The sequence below is a fragment of the Macrobrachium nipponense genome, chromosome 2 (genome assembly GCF_015104395.2).
Source record: "Macrobrachium nipponense isolate FS-2020 chromosome 2, ASM1510439v2, whole genome shotgun sequence".
Taxonomy (NCBI): domain Eukaryota; kingdom Metazoa; phylum Arthropoda; class Malacostraca; order Decapoda; family Palaemonidae; genus Macrobrachium; species Macrobrachium nipponense.
In genome coordinates, this window is record NC_087201.1 from 85,374,090 (window position 1) to 85,389,793 (window position 15,704).

The 15,704-nt window shown below is 36.9% G+C and overlaps 2 protein-coding genes across 2 annotated transcripts in view; both read right to left on the minus strand.

The window, feature by feature from the left end:
- LOC135220748 (serine-rich adhesin for platelets-like) overlaps positions 1 to 10,792 on the minus strand; it is a 117,756-nt gene extending 106,964 nt beyond the window's left edge. Inside the window, exon 1 of the mRNA XM_064258200.1 lies at positions 10,657 to 10,792. The gene's annotated coding sequence lies outside the window, so the exon portion shown is untranslated. The remainder of the gene's footprint in view (positions 1 to 10,656) is intronic.
- LOC135220749 (phorbol ester/diacylglycerol-binding protein unc-13-like) overlaps positions 1 to 15,704 on the minus strand; it is a 1,290,517-nt gene that overhangs the window by 391,470 nt on the left and 883,343 nt on the right.

Here is a 15,704-nt window from a genome sequence, read left to right on the forward strand (position 1 = left end):
GTAATGGGGTTTGAACTTCCGCAATTCTCTCTCCCTCCCTCTCTCTTTCTCTCTTTGAGTATCCAGTATTATATGTGCTCACCTTTCATCATACACATTTTCACTTTCGAGGTTTCGAACCACGGCCCTTCTATTACGAATCCGCATGCCCCACAGAGACGCGTCTTCAATTCACTTTGGTCCTACACCCTGATCAAGAAAACATCCTTCGTTCAACTTTCCACCGGAAAGAAAAAATCATTGACCGGAAGAAGAAGGTGCGTACTCCGTCCACTCCAGTGTGGCACATCCACCATTAACTCTTCAGCAACATCAAGGACCAACCAACTTTGAAGAGTGAGAAACATTACATTCTCGTCGTGAGGAGCAGAAGTGGAAGTCGGCAAAGGAATGTCTAATTAGACATCCAAAATGGCTGTGAAATGGGAAAGCCACAAAGCTGTCGAGGAGCATCTTATGATGTACGCACCGTAATTTAGGTGTTTATGTGGACTGTTATTAAATAATACCGCACAAGTAACAGACGGTTCAATATACAAAGTTAACGTTGACAAAGAAATAAATTTGTAAAATATATCATGACATGATTTTGAGCAAACCTCAACGAACATGTTACATTTTCTGTAAGAATGTAAAAGCCGTCTGAAACCCCATAGGAAATTCAGTAATATAGTAGATGAATAAATCATCCTCTTATACACACGCAATTCATCTAAAATTTCTTCAGAAAAAAAGACAATTTGGTCGACAAGTGACGACACAACATCAGCAACAGATGCCACAGAAAATACATACGACCAACAAACCAAGCAGGAAGAAGTAATTCTAAGCTTTTCCAAGCAAATGTTAAAAAGATGTTAACAGTCTGTAGAAGTTTTTATTGCAACAGGATTGCACTGATAAGTCAAACTATTTTCATGACTATCAGATGATCCCAACAGACTGCACCCAATAAAGTCAAATGGCACCTGCCAACAAGAGCCTGGAAGTAACACAAATGCGGATAAATATCCAACACACAATCTGTTCACATCGACGGGAAGCAGCAACAAACAACACCATTATCGTTCCACTGACGCTTCGCTAACCGCTATCACCACAACAACTACTTTCATGACTCTCCAGACCCAAAAGAAAAACTGGGTCAAACCCGCAGCAATTAAAGCAAAAAGTGTTTGAGGAAGGTTGAAAAGGAAAGAACGATGAGAGCGTCTGAAAAGATACAGAGCACATTAGGAGAGAGAGAAGAGAGAGAGAGAGAGAGAGAGAGAGAGAGAGAGAGAGAGAGAGTCATTTCCCATGCAAGAAGTTTTCAGTTAATAACCAGAGTTCATATGAACTTCAAGCTACTGAGCGAGTATAACAAGCCTTCAGCTGACAAAATAGCATCATTACGGCGAAAAGCCTTTTTGTAGCTGAACGAAACTTCAGAAATCTTTCTTAAGGGAGCCAGAGGAGAAACTCCACAGTCTCTACGGTTCCAAGACCCTTCCTGATTAAAGTGTCTTTCGCCATCACATTTAAACATCAAAGAATTCCTTTTATGTTCTGTTGACCTGAACCATACATTACCAATCTAGATTCCTTGTCAATCTTCATTTGGATGAGGGTGCAATACAGCGCGATATTTAGAATTCAGAAAAAATTGTTTCCATATATACGGGAAGTACTTAAAGCAATGCCAGAGAAACGAAATTTAAGGTCAAGGGAGAAATATTAATATCATAAGACGCTTTCTAACAAAACGAATCAGGCAACCGAGTGCTGGATGGCCGTATTTCAAAATGAATAAGAATAAAAGTAAAAATTGTAACTTCTCTGCCAATCTCCAACGACAGGATCTCGAATCATTCGGGATCGACGTAAATAGGAGGTTAATGTTACAGTAAATAACAAGTGTAACCGACACATAGTGAAGATGGAGACATAAAGCACTAACGTATAAAAGACGGGAAAATGAAAGGAAAATGAAGAACAAAATAAAAAAAATACGCGTCATAAGGGAAAATTCCTTTTCAAGCGAACACATACCAAGAGAAGGAGAAACACTCAACAAACCAATTAACAATACTTCTTCAATATAACCAGCCCCTCAAGAGAAACTCGAAATCAGGCAGCGCAAGATCTAATCATAAGCCTGCATATATCATTCAATTTCATTTAAAAAAGGTAAAAACATGACACAAAAGTTCTTCTAAGAGATAATCCTGAAATTTTTTCGAATGGCAAAAAATATTTCGTTTGAAGAAAAATAAAAATTTTGTAGCTGAACACGTAACAAAATCTACCCAAAATATATGTAGATCTGTCCGTAACACTCGAAATAAATCTTTAAGCATAATCTGCTTCATATTGCCTTTCCTATACTGAAAACAAGTTATATGAGTACTTTTCAAAGCAAATCTTTATTAATATATATATATAGCTCGTTTCAATAAATGCGCAACACATTTGCATAATTACGTCAAAAAATATACATCAATATGTTCTTGGGAACAGCATGTTATTCATGATTACCAAAACTCACAGAAATATACTCATGTTATATTCAACAGTGTAAATATCACGATTGATAAAAATAACAATGAATCATATATATCAACCAGAATAACATCCATTTACCTGTTTACACCCATTTACCTGGTTACATCAAACAACACACTTTGATCAATTAAAATGTTAAGGTCAATCTCTGAATACATGTAATCATTAAATAATGCCTATACATATATGAAAATATAAAGTATACAAAAATAATAATAATACTAATAAGTACTGACGAAACATATTACAGCAACCGACTGTTTCAGATCTCTGCCCTGACAACCTAACGTCTACAACACACAACTGAACATCGATGAAACATTTGTCCTTGGGGGGGAAAATGGACGCCGAGAGAAAATTTCACCCAGGGAGGGAGGGAGAGAGGGAGGTAAATAGTCTCTCCAGGACAAGAGTTTCATTTGAAGCCAAGATCCCCAATTCATTCCATGGGATTCACTTCTTTAAGTGAGGACGAGGAGACGATCGCTTATGTCACTCGGTATTTTCTTGTGACCGCTGCTGTGCCTGGGAGACGTCGCAGCAAATCATGTCCGACATGCTTTTCTTGAGATATATATCTCTCTCTCTCTCTCTCTCTCTCTCTCTCTCTCTCTCTCTCTCTCTCTATCTCTATATATATATATATATATATATATATATATAATATATATATATATATATATATATATTATATGAATAGCTACTGCCTGCACGGAGAACTTTGCGTACACTTTTTTTATACAAATACATCTACTTGTATTAATATATAACATCTAAGCATACACACACGCACACACACACACACCACACACACATATATATATATATTATATATATACATATATTATATATATATAGGTATATATATATATATATATATAGTATATATAGGTTAGAAGAGGGAGAGAGAAGAGAGAGAGAGAGAGAGAGAGAGAGAGAGAGAGAGAGAGATATGCAAACAATACACACACACACCAAACCTTGTTTTATACACACACAAACATACATACATACACACATACAAAGACAGTTGCATTAACATCCACAACCGATCGATTCTCCTCCGCCAGCTCAACAAACATAAGAAATCTCCTCATGCTCCTTGACATAACATTCGAAGGCCGTAGCAATCCCGAGTTACACAAACATACCAACAAGAAAACATCCAAAGCAAACACGGATGCATACGGACTTCATTCCCGTCAATAAACACTTCATCGTGGAAGGAGGCAAGACTTTTTTTTTCTTTAAATGAATTCCCCCCTATAATCTCTCCTTTTTTTCTCCTGTTATATCTGCTCCCCCCGAAGCTATGCAGGTTCACTTATTCACACTCCTCGCTCCTATTACCTGGGAAGCTTTTTCTATGAAACAAAACGTCCGTACACACACACACACACATATATATTGCATTCACATACACCACACACACACACACATATATATATATATATACGTATATATATATATATATATACATATATATATATTATATATATATATATATATATATATATATATATATATATGCCAGCGACCTACACCCACGTCCGTAGCCGCACCAGACAAAAACTACCACACACACACCCACCTACATTATCGACTTCCACTCAGTGAGTTATGTAAAAAAAAAAAAGATAAAAACGTGATAGAGCAGTATAGTATCGGCGCCATCTTGAAAATTCCTCTCATGGTTTTAGAACCGCTGGTATCTTCAAAAGGAGAAGGCGCGGTAGGAGGAGGAGGTGATGGGAGGGAGGGGGGGGGGGGGCATTTAGGCTTAAAAGAAGGCCCTCGATGCATAGTGGGTGGGTAGGGTGGAGAGGCCCTTTGGGAGTCTATATGCATTAGAACGAGATTTAGACGAGACGGACCTACAAGTCATTTTCTCTAAAGGGCCTAGAGTTCTGTATATAGACAGATTCTGTAAATTTTATAGTCTTCTATTCTTTTTTTCTACTTTGAAAAAAAAAAAAGAAACCACCTATCGGACGGTTAAAAAGTAATATCCATAACATGGCTTTTGGCGAATTTATCATATTCTACGCATAAACTGAACTGATCAGAACTGTTATGCTTCCAATAACTGCAATTATTCTCTTTTAATTTACAAAAGTTTAACAGCGAGTTGTCCATTTCTACATTTGTTAAAATACAAAAATACACATAAATTTAAAATATCCAAAATGTCAAATCAAACATGTGGACACTAAAGATAATCACGATACTCAAAAATTAATACCATGACAATCCAGAATTAAAGAACCAAATAACATGAAACTGACATTTTTCATTTTAATATACAAATACGTAATATAATGTATCTCCTGTTCTAATGCAAGCAGATGCCCTTCTTCACGAATCCCAACCCGCTTCTGTTTATGTAAATACTTCTTGAACTATAGTATGGCATCATTTGGCGGAGTTGCCATACGCTCTCTCTCTCTCTCTCTCTCTCTCTCTCTCTCTTGTTTTACTGCAAGACAAACTCCTTCCATTCACTGGGATTCACCATCTGCATGTGTACGTTCTTCTCTACCTCCCTCTCTCTCTCTCTCTCTTCCCTTTTGAAGCTAATACATACACAAATACTACATACCCTCTTACCTCATGTATACATAACACGATTGGCCATGCACAAAAATGCAGGCAAGAGTGTATGAACTTCACGTACGCAAATCCATACACACACACACACACACACACACACACACACACACACACACACACATATATATATATATATATATATATATATATATATATATATATATATATATATATAATATATATATATATATATATATCACGAATCACAGCTACACACTACACGTAATACGACTAGGAAAGACGATTACAAACGTCTAAACACTTAAATTACGGGGGCTGGAAATTACTACATAGTTGGCAACACGAATAACAGCCTGGAACATAACATTGGCTGATGATTACCATGTTAGAACACGGATATCTGGATTCGAATGACTCTAGCAGAAACCAGTAAACTAGTTAAGCATAGACTGTAGTGACATAACTGAATTCACTGACTGAAAATTCCTAACATGATGCAGATGTGATAAAAGCAATCTTTACTCAAACGAGTACAATTCACAGGTTCAAGAAACGACCTACCACTGCAAATCCTGTAAAATATTCCACATATATTTAAAAGACCTACCACTGTAGAGAGTAAAATAATTCATATGGGTCCCAGGCGACTTGAGAATGAGTGGCTAATGATGAAAATATAACAATAATTGACCGCATTAATATAAAGATCACATAATAAAATAATTTCACCAAAACGTAAAGATTGACTGATGAGTTTAGAACATTAATATAACAATAATTCTGTAATAAAAATAAGTGCAATTATTCTTCATAGTACAGGAACATTTATGAACTGGCGTAACGTCCTTTATTCATATATGATATTTGTTGAAGCTTGACATGCAATTATATGCACAGTTCCTGTTCTCAAGTATTTTTATATGGATTTCATCACTCTGGTCTTGACATCAATTTTAGTCTTGCCCTCAGTCAACATTTACAAAACAAACGCACGATAAAGTTTTTTCCAAATAAATATATACCTAAACAAAAATATTTTACTGTGAGATACGAAGCGAGTAGTATTATACATTTTAATGGGCAGATCTTCAGCTCAACATTACTTTACTCTAGTGACGTTATCAACAAGATTATCGCTAAATACTACACGAGGAAAAAAAAGACAGCGATATGAAAAAGTCAAACTATATAATTGTCTAAACAAAAATCCCAATTAATCGGGCAGGTCAAAATAAAAAATGACCTTGTAAATACATGGAAACATGGAAACGCTGACAACAAGAACAATGATTCTGTTAGCATATGAAGTAGTAAAGCCTAAGAACAGTTTCAATTCTATATGCCTGAAGGCTTCTTTGTAATTATGATACAGCAAAACTACAGTGGGTAGCAGAGACTGACCTTTGCAAATACACATTCAAATTACTAATAAAATGCAGACGATCTAATAGTAAGATATACATTCAACCGATGTGTTCAACAGGTAAATGGATGATCAGCATTTATTCGAAATTCAACTTACCTGAGTATTGAAAAGGAACTTTTGATGAATATCCTCTCAGGTCACACCTATTTCATGTAATTCTCTACGCTTGATTTTCCAAAATATTTCAGTGAGAGGCCCGGAAGCATTACGGGTCACCATCAACCTCACCATAACCAGGTCTTTTTGAATTCTTTGTCAAGTTTCAATTATCGCAAAAAAATACAATATTTTACTTTCCAGTGCATCTATAGTTTCTCATTTCTTTTTTGAGGAATCAATTGCATATGTTGATAAGTAAAACATGGGATACATCACTTTTCATTATTTTGCAGTACAAAGTCATCTTGGACAAAACTATCGAACGATTATACACACACATACTTACAAGCATACATACATGCAAAGGAGATGAAAGGAAGGAGCTAATATAGTAAGTTGTATTTGATGTCACTATACCATGAACAGAAGAAAACATATTAATCTTCAATACTGGAAATCAGAGACGAAGAAGAGAGATTGCTGAACGAGATAATGAAGCGATAAACTGAGATAAATAGCACATGGCAGATTTCCGAAAGCAAAGGAGAATGAACCAAAATAAGAAGGTAACAAGGAAACCTGCACAAAGGGCAGCAGGAACCACTAAAGAACTCAAGTCTGCAAAAGCTGGGAAGATGAAAGCAAAAGAGATCTAAGGTGGAAATCTGAAAAAGAGAAGTGTCCAATAATATTTCCGAACACATGGGGATCGAAAATGAGGAAAACTCCCGAAAGAGGGTGAAACGGAACAAAGCAAGGAAGAGGACAAAAGCTTCGTTCAGGAGAGCAAGGGCAGAGGTGCAAGATGGGTGGAGGAGGAGGAGGAGCAGGAGTATGAAAACATAAATCAATGGACGATGTCAACTGATCTCGCAGAGCATCCGTGTGAGACGAGACAGATGGTGAAAGATGTGCAGATGGATGCTGCAGGGTGCATGCAAGGATTAACCTTAGGTAAATTTTATCTTTTGGCTTATTGGTTGGCCCGCTCCTATATGCGTGTATTTCTCAAGATCCATACATACATACATACATACACACAAACAAACAAACAAACAAACACACACACACACACACACACATATATATATATAAATATACTATATATATATATATATATATATTATATATATATTATTATATATGGAGAGAGAGAGAGAGAGAGAGATATACACAAGTTTCAATAACTTTAAGAAAATGTTTATTCATTACTACATACAGTTTACGACAATAAAGTGTTCCGCGACGTAAATACAAAACATTGCCCGAGCATACTCTCTCTTTCACACATACATACGCAAGAGAGAGAGAGAGAGAGAGAGAGAGAGGTATGGAGAACTTCCGGGGTATTAGTTTGGGCTAGTAAACAGAGAGAGAGGAGAGAGAGAAGAGAGAGAGAGAGAGAGACGGGATTATAGAGCCATGACATGGAAAGGTAACAGGTAGAAAGGACAACGCTTAGAGAGATGGAAATGTATGTAAAGGAGGAGCCCCGTGGGAGAGAGGGAGGGGAAGGAAAGAGAGAGAGAGAGAGAGAGAGAGAGAGAGAGAGAGAGAGAGAGAGAGAGAGAGAGAGGTCGGGAAGGGGTAGGGGGAGAAAGGAAGACAAGGCAAGGATAGGAGACAGCCGGGTTGGGAGGAAGGAAGGAGGAGGTGGTAGGATGTTCGCCAGAGAGAGAGAGAGAGAGAGAGAGAGAGAGAGAGAGTTGGGAGGTGGGGGGGGGGGAATAGGGTGGAGGGCATGTAGGGGAGGGGAATCGGTGGAGGAGAGAGCCACACGCTTGTTCCCAGGATCAATAAAAGACCCGACCAGTGCAATGTTGTCCGTTCAACCTCACGTGCACAACGTAATGGTGGCACTCCCGGTCTATGGCACTCTAGCTTTCTTTCCCCTCTAAACACCTACTTTATTTCACACAAGCACTGTCTACATGCACCCTTATATCATGTCCTATTAGACAGCTCTCTATTCTTCTAACACCTAACTTTATTTCACCAACCAAACCAACGGTCTACATGCACCCTTATATCATGTCCTATTAGACAGCTCTCTATTCGTCTGAGCTATCTGAAACGAAACGGCATTTGGCTGTTCTTCCGCGGAAGTGTTGCCTACCTTCGCTTGTCAATTAGGATATTTTGGCGCCAAAACTTACGGTTTTCCCTGAGCTATTTACAACTACTTTCCTAGTTCATATCTATTAAGAGTCACATTCAAAGATACGTGCAATATCATAGCCGAAAATGCCGTTTCGTGAAAATTCGAAAGCAAATATTTGCATCAATTACTGTTCTAAAAGTGTTGCACAAATAACCACAAACCTAATGACTCAACTACAGCAAAGATACAGACTTGAGCCTATGCCAGGGACCTTTTCATTTCTCTAAAACGTTCTAAATTGCCCTCATTCACAAGTCTTCAAATTTAGGCGTGATCTCCATCCGTGTCTCTGACATGCTTTTCGGGTTGCGCAAATCGCGGGTCAAAAGAACTCGCGTAATTACAAGAATGCCTCTAATTAAACCATTACGTCCAGAGACCGGGAATGATAAAAATAATTATAAACGATTATTGACATGCCATCCTACTTTCTTAAAAATTAATAATGCTGTAAACACTCAACTTGGAAATAACAGTTAACAAATTAATATATGAAGTGCAATAACATATATATATATAATATATAAATAATATAATAATTAATAACATATATATATATATTATATATATATATATATATATATATATGATATATATAGTTATATATATATATACACGCACGCACACACACACACCACCACACACACATATATATATATATATATGTATATATATATATGATTTTATATATATATTATATTAGATATATATATTATACGTATATATATATATTATATATATGTGTGTCGGTGTATATACACGTACATGCATAAACTAACACCAATTAATAATGACAACTTATCTCCACAAAAAAATAATTAAAAAAAATTACGAGCTCGACCTATGCACAAACAAAAAGTATAGGAATCTCTCTCTCTCTCTCTCTCTCTCTTTCTCTCAAACACACACACACAACATAAAATAAGGTCAAAAAGCAAATGAAACGCTGTCAAAACAAGGTCAGTGAGTCCCAGATAAGGTCAGCCGAAGAAGCAGAGCGGCGTCCTCCCACAAGCGCACAATCCAAAATGCAATTCATGGTCGCGGAAAGAACGCGACCTTTGGGTTTCAACGAGACACCAGTGCTTCCGGGCTCCCTAAAAATGAGTCTTTGGGAATTTTTCTCTTTTCGTTATCCAACGAAAAGTTTAAATAACCTTTGACCCATAATTTCATTTTTTTCTACCTACAGTTTCATCGTCAGTCTCAGAAAAGAAAGATTATAAAGGGCACATAGCTTTGCTTGACGCCCACTGGAATGTTAGCCATATTTTCTTTTTGCATAATTTTCTACAACTTTTTGGTACAAATATAAATTCTTTTATTTTTCCTCATAGATGTTGAAAGCGACACATCAGACTATTTGTTACCGTTTTGGAAACCATACGAATGCAATGTTTCTACGACCTCTTTGATTATTTGGTTCAGAATGGTCAGAGTTAGCAAATAAGTTTATCTACAAATAATGAAAATCGTGGAAATCCATCATAGCCACACAATCAGTTTTCATGGCGCATATTTTATCTTATTTAATAATTAACGAAGCATCCTTTTACACAATACCAGTACCATTGAGAGACGGAGCTATCCATACATTGATCAACAAAATCAAGATAAACCACATCACAACACCTCAATGGATACAGATACATATAATATATTGAATAGATTGTTCAGTACACTGTCCGATAGGGAGCCGATGTAGTAATCCGGGAATGCGATGGAATACGGCAGGACAAGAATATACTCCGGGCTTTACTGACGCTTTTGACAGCTATGACTATTATGAAAAAATGGCGTGTGTGTTTTTCTGTAAGTTTTTCCAAATATAAATCCGGATCTTTTTTTTTAATACCCTTTGGCGGAGATAAGATGTGTGTGAGGGAAGCTCGAGCAGATAAGGTCTTGGGGGAGAGAGGGGGGATGCAAATTCGGAAGGGGGGCTTCGCGGACACCTGACTACGGGCAGCGTATGCCACCGACTGGCAAACTGAGCCAGCCACTCAGTCACCACCGCCAACACTATCTCTCCCTCCACCACCACCACCACCACCGCCGCCGCCACCACCAACACCAGCCGGACCACCGGGAATCAGACCCACCCTCTCTCTCTCTCTCTCTCTCTTATTTTTTGTAATCCCTCACGCTGATCAAAATTGCTTTAACCATTCCACTTTTATTACCTACTTAAACGAGCAAGCACCGAATCCACCAATAATTGCAAAACTACACTCAAAAGAGAGACAGAATGACAGACATACAAAAACACGAGAGAGAGAGAGAGAGAGAGAGAGAGAGAGAGAGAGAGCAAACAACGGTTTAGAAAAATAGGGTCATCCGCTAGAAGCTAACTGGCAGCTGGCATGACGGGTCGGGTCGACGACGACGACGACGTCGACGACGACGGTGAAGGCAAAAAAACCTCCTCCAGGTTCTAAAAAGCTCAATATTCCACGACAGAGAAAGTAACGAAGAAATCTAAGGCCAAATGAACTAACCCAGCACATTCCAGTAAGCTAAGGAATCGTTAGAAACAAGGACTAATTAATACAAAAGGAGAAAAGACAGCGAATGGGGAATCAATCGTTCCGGTCTGAAAGAGAGAGAGAGAGAGAGAGAGAGAGAGAGAGAGAGAGAGAGAGAGGCCTCTCTCTTCACTCGCCCGCGATAGAGTCGGCGCACAGAGAGGCTGAGAGAGAGAGAGAGAGAGAGAGAGAGAGAGAGAGAGAGAGAGAGATTCCTGCTCACCCTCTCATCCTACTACTACTCCTACTTCCTTCTCTCTCTCTTCCTCCTCCTCCTCCTCATTTCCCTCACCCCATTTTCTTCTTGCCTACGTTCCGACGTACGAATCCTACCACGCTCCTCCTCTGCCTCAGTCATACATAAATACAAGGTCTGGCAGCATCTTTGCGAAAAGAGAGCACTTGAAAAAAAGGATTTTGTTTGGGAGGGGGGGAGCTAACGAGGAAAGTCCTTTCACTGTAAACATATATTCACAAATATTAATCAACTATGTGTGCAGGTTAAGCAATAGTTGTCAGAGAGAGAGAGAGAGAGAGAGAGAGAGAGAGAGAGAGAGAGAGAGAGAGAGAATTTTACCTACTGATCATATTCAGCACAAATATTAAAGGAAATGAGTTTATATAAAGATAACGGCTTGGCAACAGAATTTAATCAGGAAACCTGAATAGTGAATTATTGCACGTGAAAGAACTCGACTTTATATATATATATATATATATATATATATATATATATATATATATATATATATATATATATATATATACAGATACATATACGTATACACACATATATTAATTCCGAGGTAAAGTGAATTAGATAATAAACGACATTTGTAGCTCGATGTATATACATACATATATAAATATATATATATATATATATATATATATATATATATATATATATCTATATATATATACATACACACACACACATACCATACACCCATTTCCATAGGTAATTGGTGAAATAATCGTTCAAACCATAAGGAAACATTAAGTTGATTTATATGACTCTTACCCTTACACATACCTTATATCGCAGAAGCAACAAGTAGTGTCAATAAAGAGTCAAGCCAATGAACCCTACGGGAAAGTCCCCCGCCTTTCACTATAGCGAAAACGAAGAGCTGTTTTACAACTGACAACTTCCAACACCTCTTGTAGTGTATCGACTTGTCAACAAACTCTCATAGTGTGAAGACTTTGTCTATTGCAGCCGGCGAGCTGCAGTAGACAAAGTATTGGAGGTAGACTGATCGTGGCTTTAAAATATCGTATTCAAAGGTTACCTAATGATACAAATCAAATATTTATAATTATATTTTTGTACACATATACACTTTACATTTTTAATATATCTATATTATATATATATATATATATATATATTATATATATATATAGAATATATATTAATGAGCCTAACTTATACCCATCATATTCTTTCCAAAAATGATGCAGCTGGATATGAATCCATGAATCCCACATAACAGGTCCATCAGTGAACTCAAGAGCAATTCTTGAAAATGATCGAACAACTATCTATTAAGAAAGAGAAGACGAAAAGATGGTAACACACACACACACACACACACACACACCACACACACACACACATATATATATATTATATATATATATTATATACATAATATATATATATATATATTTATTATATATATATATAATAAAACACATCCAAGGTAAGAACACGCTGCTCGGAACACAATCCCAATTAGGTATTCTAGTGAGGGCCCACAGGTGGCTTGGTCTTCTTCCCAATTTCACAGGTAGAAAGCAGCAAGTTAATCACTGAAAGGAAGTCACGTAATGAATAGGTCTGCTGAGGCGGTTCTCCCAACAGCGTTTAGGGATAGAACACAACTAAACTGTGCTTCTCTACTGCTGAGTTAGAAATATATTGTTCTCTGGTTACAATTCAATTCTAACAAATATAGTGTATTTCATATTACCTATATATATATATATATATATATATATATATATATATATATATATATATATATATATATACTATATATATATATATATATATATATATATATATATATAATATATTTTCAATATTGTACATAAAAACAAAATACATAAAAGAAACTTCGGTATAAGAACATAAGAACTAAGGTAGATAGGAAACGAAATGCAACGACATAAAACCAACACCAGTAACTGAATAAAAACCATGACAAAATAATAGAAAAAAGGGGATAAACGTAAGAAGGCAACCATTTAATGATCTTATGATGACTTTCACACTAAAGGCACGTCGTGTAAATATAGATGGATGTAAACATAAAACTGAAATTACAGGAGAAATATTCTGGAATAATATTAAGACAACAACCGCTGCCATACGAACTCTGTAGAATGAAAATTATGTCAAATGTACAAAAGTGTCTGTAAAAAATTTACAGTCACTAACCTCATCCTAAAATAGACCAACTATTATCTACTATCAATCATACACTATGGCATTTCTCGAATATTAGGGTACCTTCGTTCTAACAACATTGCATGTGGTACTTCTGGAATATTAAGGTACCTTCGATCTAACAATATTGCCTCGTGGCACTTCTCGAATATTAGGGTACCTCCGTTCCAACAATATAGCGGCCTGTCGACCAAATACTTCACAGGGTTAATTCATAAAGTTCTTCCATCCCTACCTGGTGTCACTACAAGCACATGCCACCACCTTCATCAACTATCGTTCATTTCATGTTCTTTACACCATACCCGAATATGAAGAAAACTTGACGAATTAGTATTTTATTTTGTATCCATGCTTTTCATTAACAAAGCAGAGAATACCAGAAAATATTTTCCAATGGAGTGTAAAACTTCTCTTCACAATCTGTCAGTAAAAAATTCAATGCTAACAGGAGCTGCCTGACATTATGCCATCTCTATATTTGTGAATGTCATATCACGCAAGCCAAACAGAATGAGGTTTTGAATAACCGCCATTTGCTATGATCAAAGAAGCGATTCCCGTTGACCTCAAATGAAGACGTCCATTAGCTGGATAACTCTTCTACTCTGGGATATAGTGCTTGAGGGCCTTAGGGCACTGGCAATTCCTACAACTGCACTGTCAATGTTATTACCTATGACTATCGCTGTGGTAACAGAATAGCACAAAATACTTGAAATAATTATCAAAATCGCCATATATTTACTCGTCAAATCACACATTATTTCATTCAGGCAGCATGAAAAAAATATCAACTAAAGTCAGGGTAATAATACTATTCACCTTTATGACGACACAACAAGCTACAATGAAGGTCATGTTAAAGACTAGTCTCACTTAAGCTATGTACTAAAAATGTTACCTTAAAATATTTCATTATTTTGGTTGAAGAAAGTTTCTAAATTTGACAAGAAAAATAGTAAAAGTGGGTGTGACAAAACCCACTGACGAACAGAGAGAGAGAGAGAGAGAGAGAGAGAGAGGAGAGAGAGAGAGAGAGAGAGAAGAGAGGAGAGGAGAGAGAGAGAGAGAGAGAGAGAGAGAGAGAGAGAGAGAGAGGATCTCCATTAGTACCAAAATTGACGGAAATGCGTACTGCCTTGGGGTAACCGTTGCGATGACAAGGTAAGTGTGAGAAGCTGAAAGACAACCTACAGCAGACTTTACCTATGCATAAAGGTCTACCAAGTTACTAAGTTCGGCTTGAATTCCCTCAACAGTAAAGGAGGAGGAGTCGCGATGAGTATCACAGACACTGGGGGGCAGACAGACAAAAAGACAGCCAAAGCAAACAGAATGAGCGATAGAGAAAGGGACAGGAAATCTGTTCTAACATTATCATTCTATACAATCAAATAATAGAAACTTTTCCTGCTGAAACACCTACAATTTCTATAAATAGCCAAAATTAAGTTAAAATCCGTAAAATGAAATAACAACCAAACTTCTTAGGAAAAAAAAAAAGACTGACGGCCAAAAGGGAAAAAGAAAATTCGAGCCAGAAGAAATATCATGAATACGTTTCAAATATAAAAACACGATTCAAGATTGTCAGTTCCTCTTGAAACCTTGACTATAACGGGAAATATTTCAAGGGCCGTTTTTCCGGTTTGTGGGGTTGACCTTCACTGCGTAAGAAGATGGTCACCTTAACGGAGCTATGAACAGTTATAGTAGGGAATACTGCAAAATGCGGGAGAGGGGGAATAGCGGGTTAACAGCACTCTCCTAAGACACACAAGATTTTCGTCAGTATTTTTTGTGCGCCAAGGTGATCTATAGTTCGAAGAAGTTTCAAATTTCTTCAGGATACATAACAAAAAAATTAAGATAAACTAGCTTATCGCCATATATATATATATAAGATATATATATATA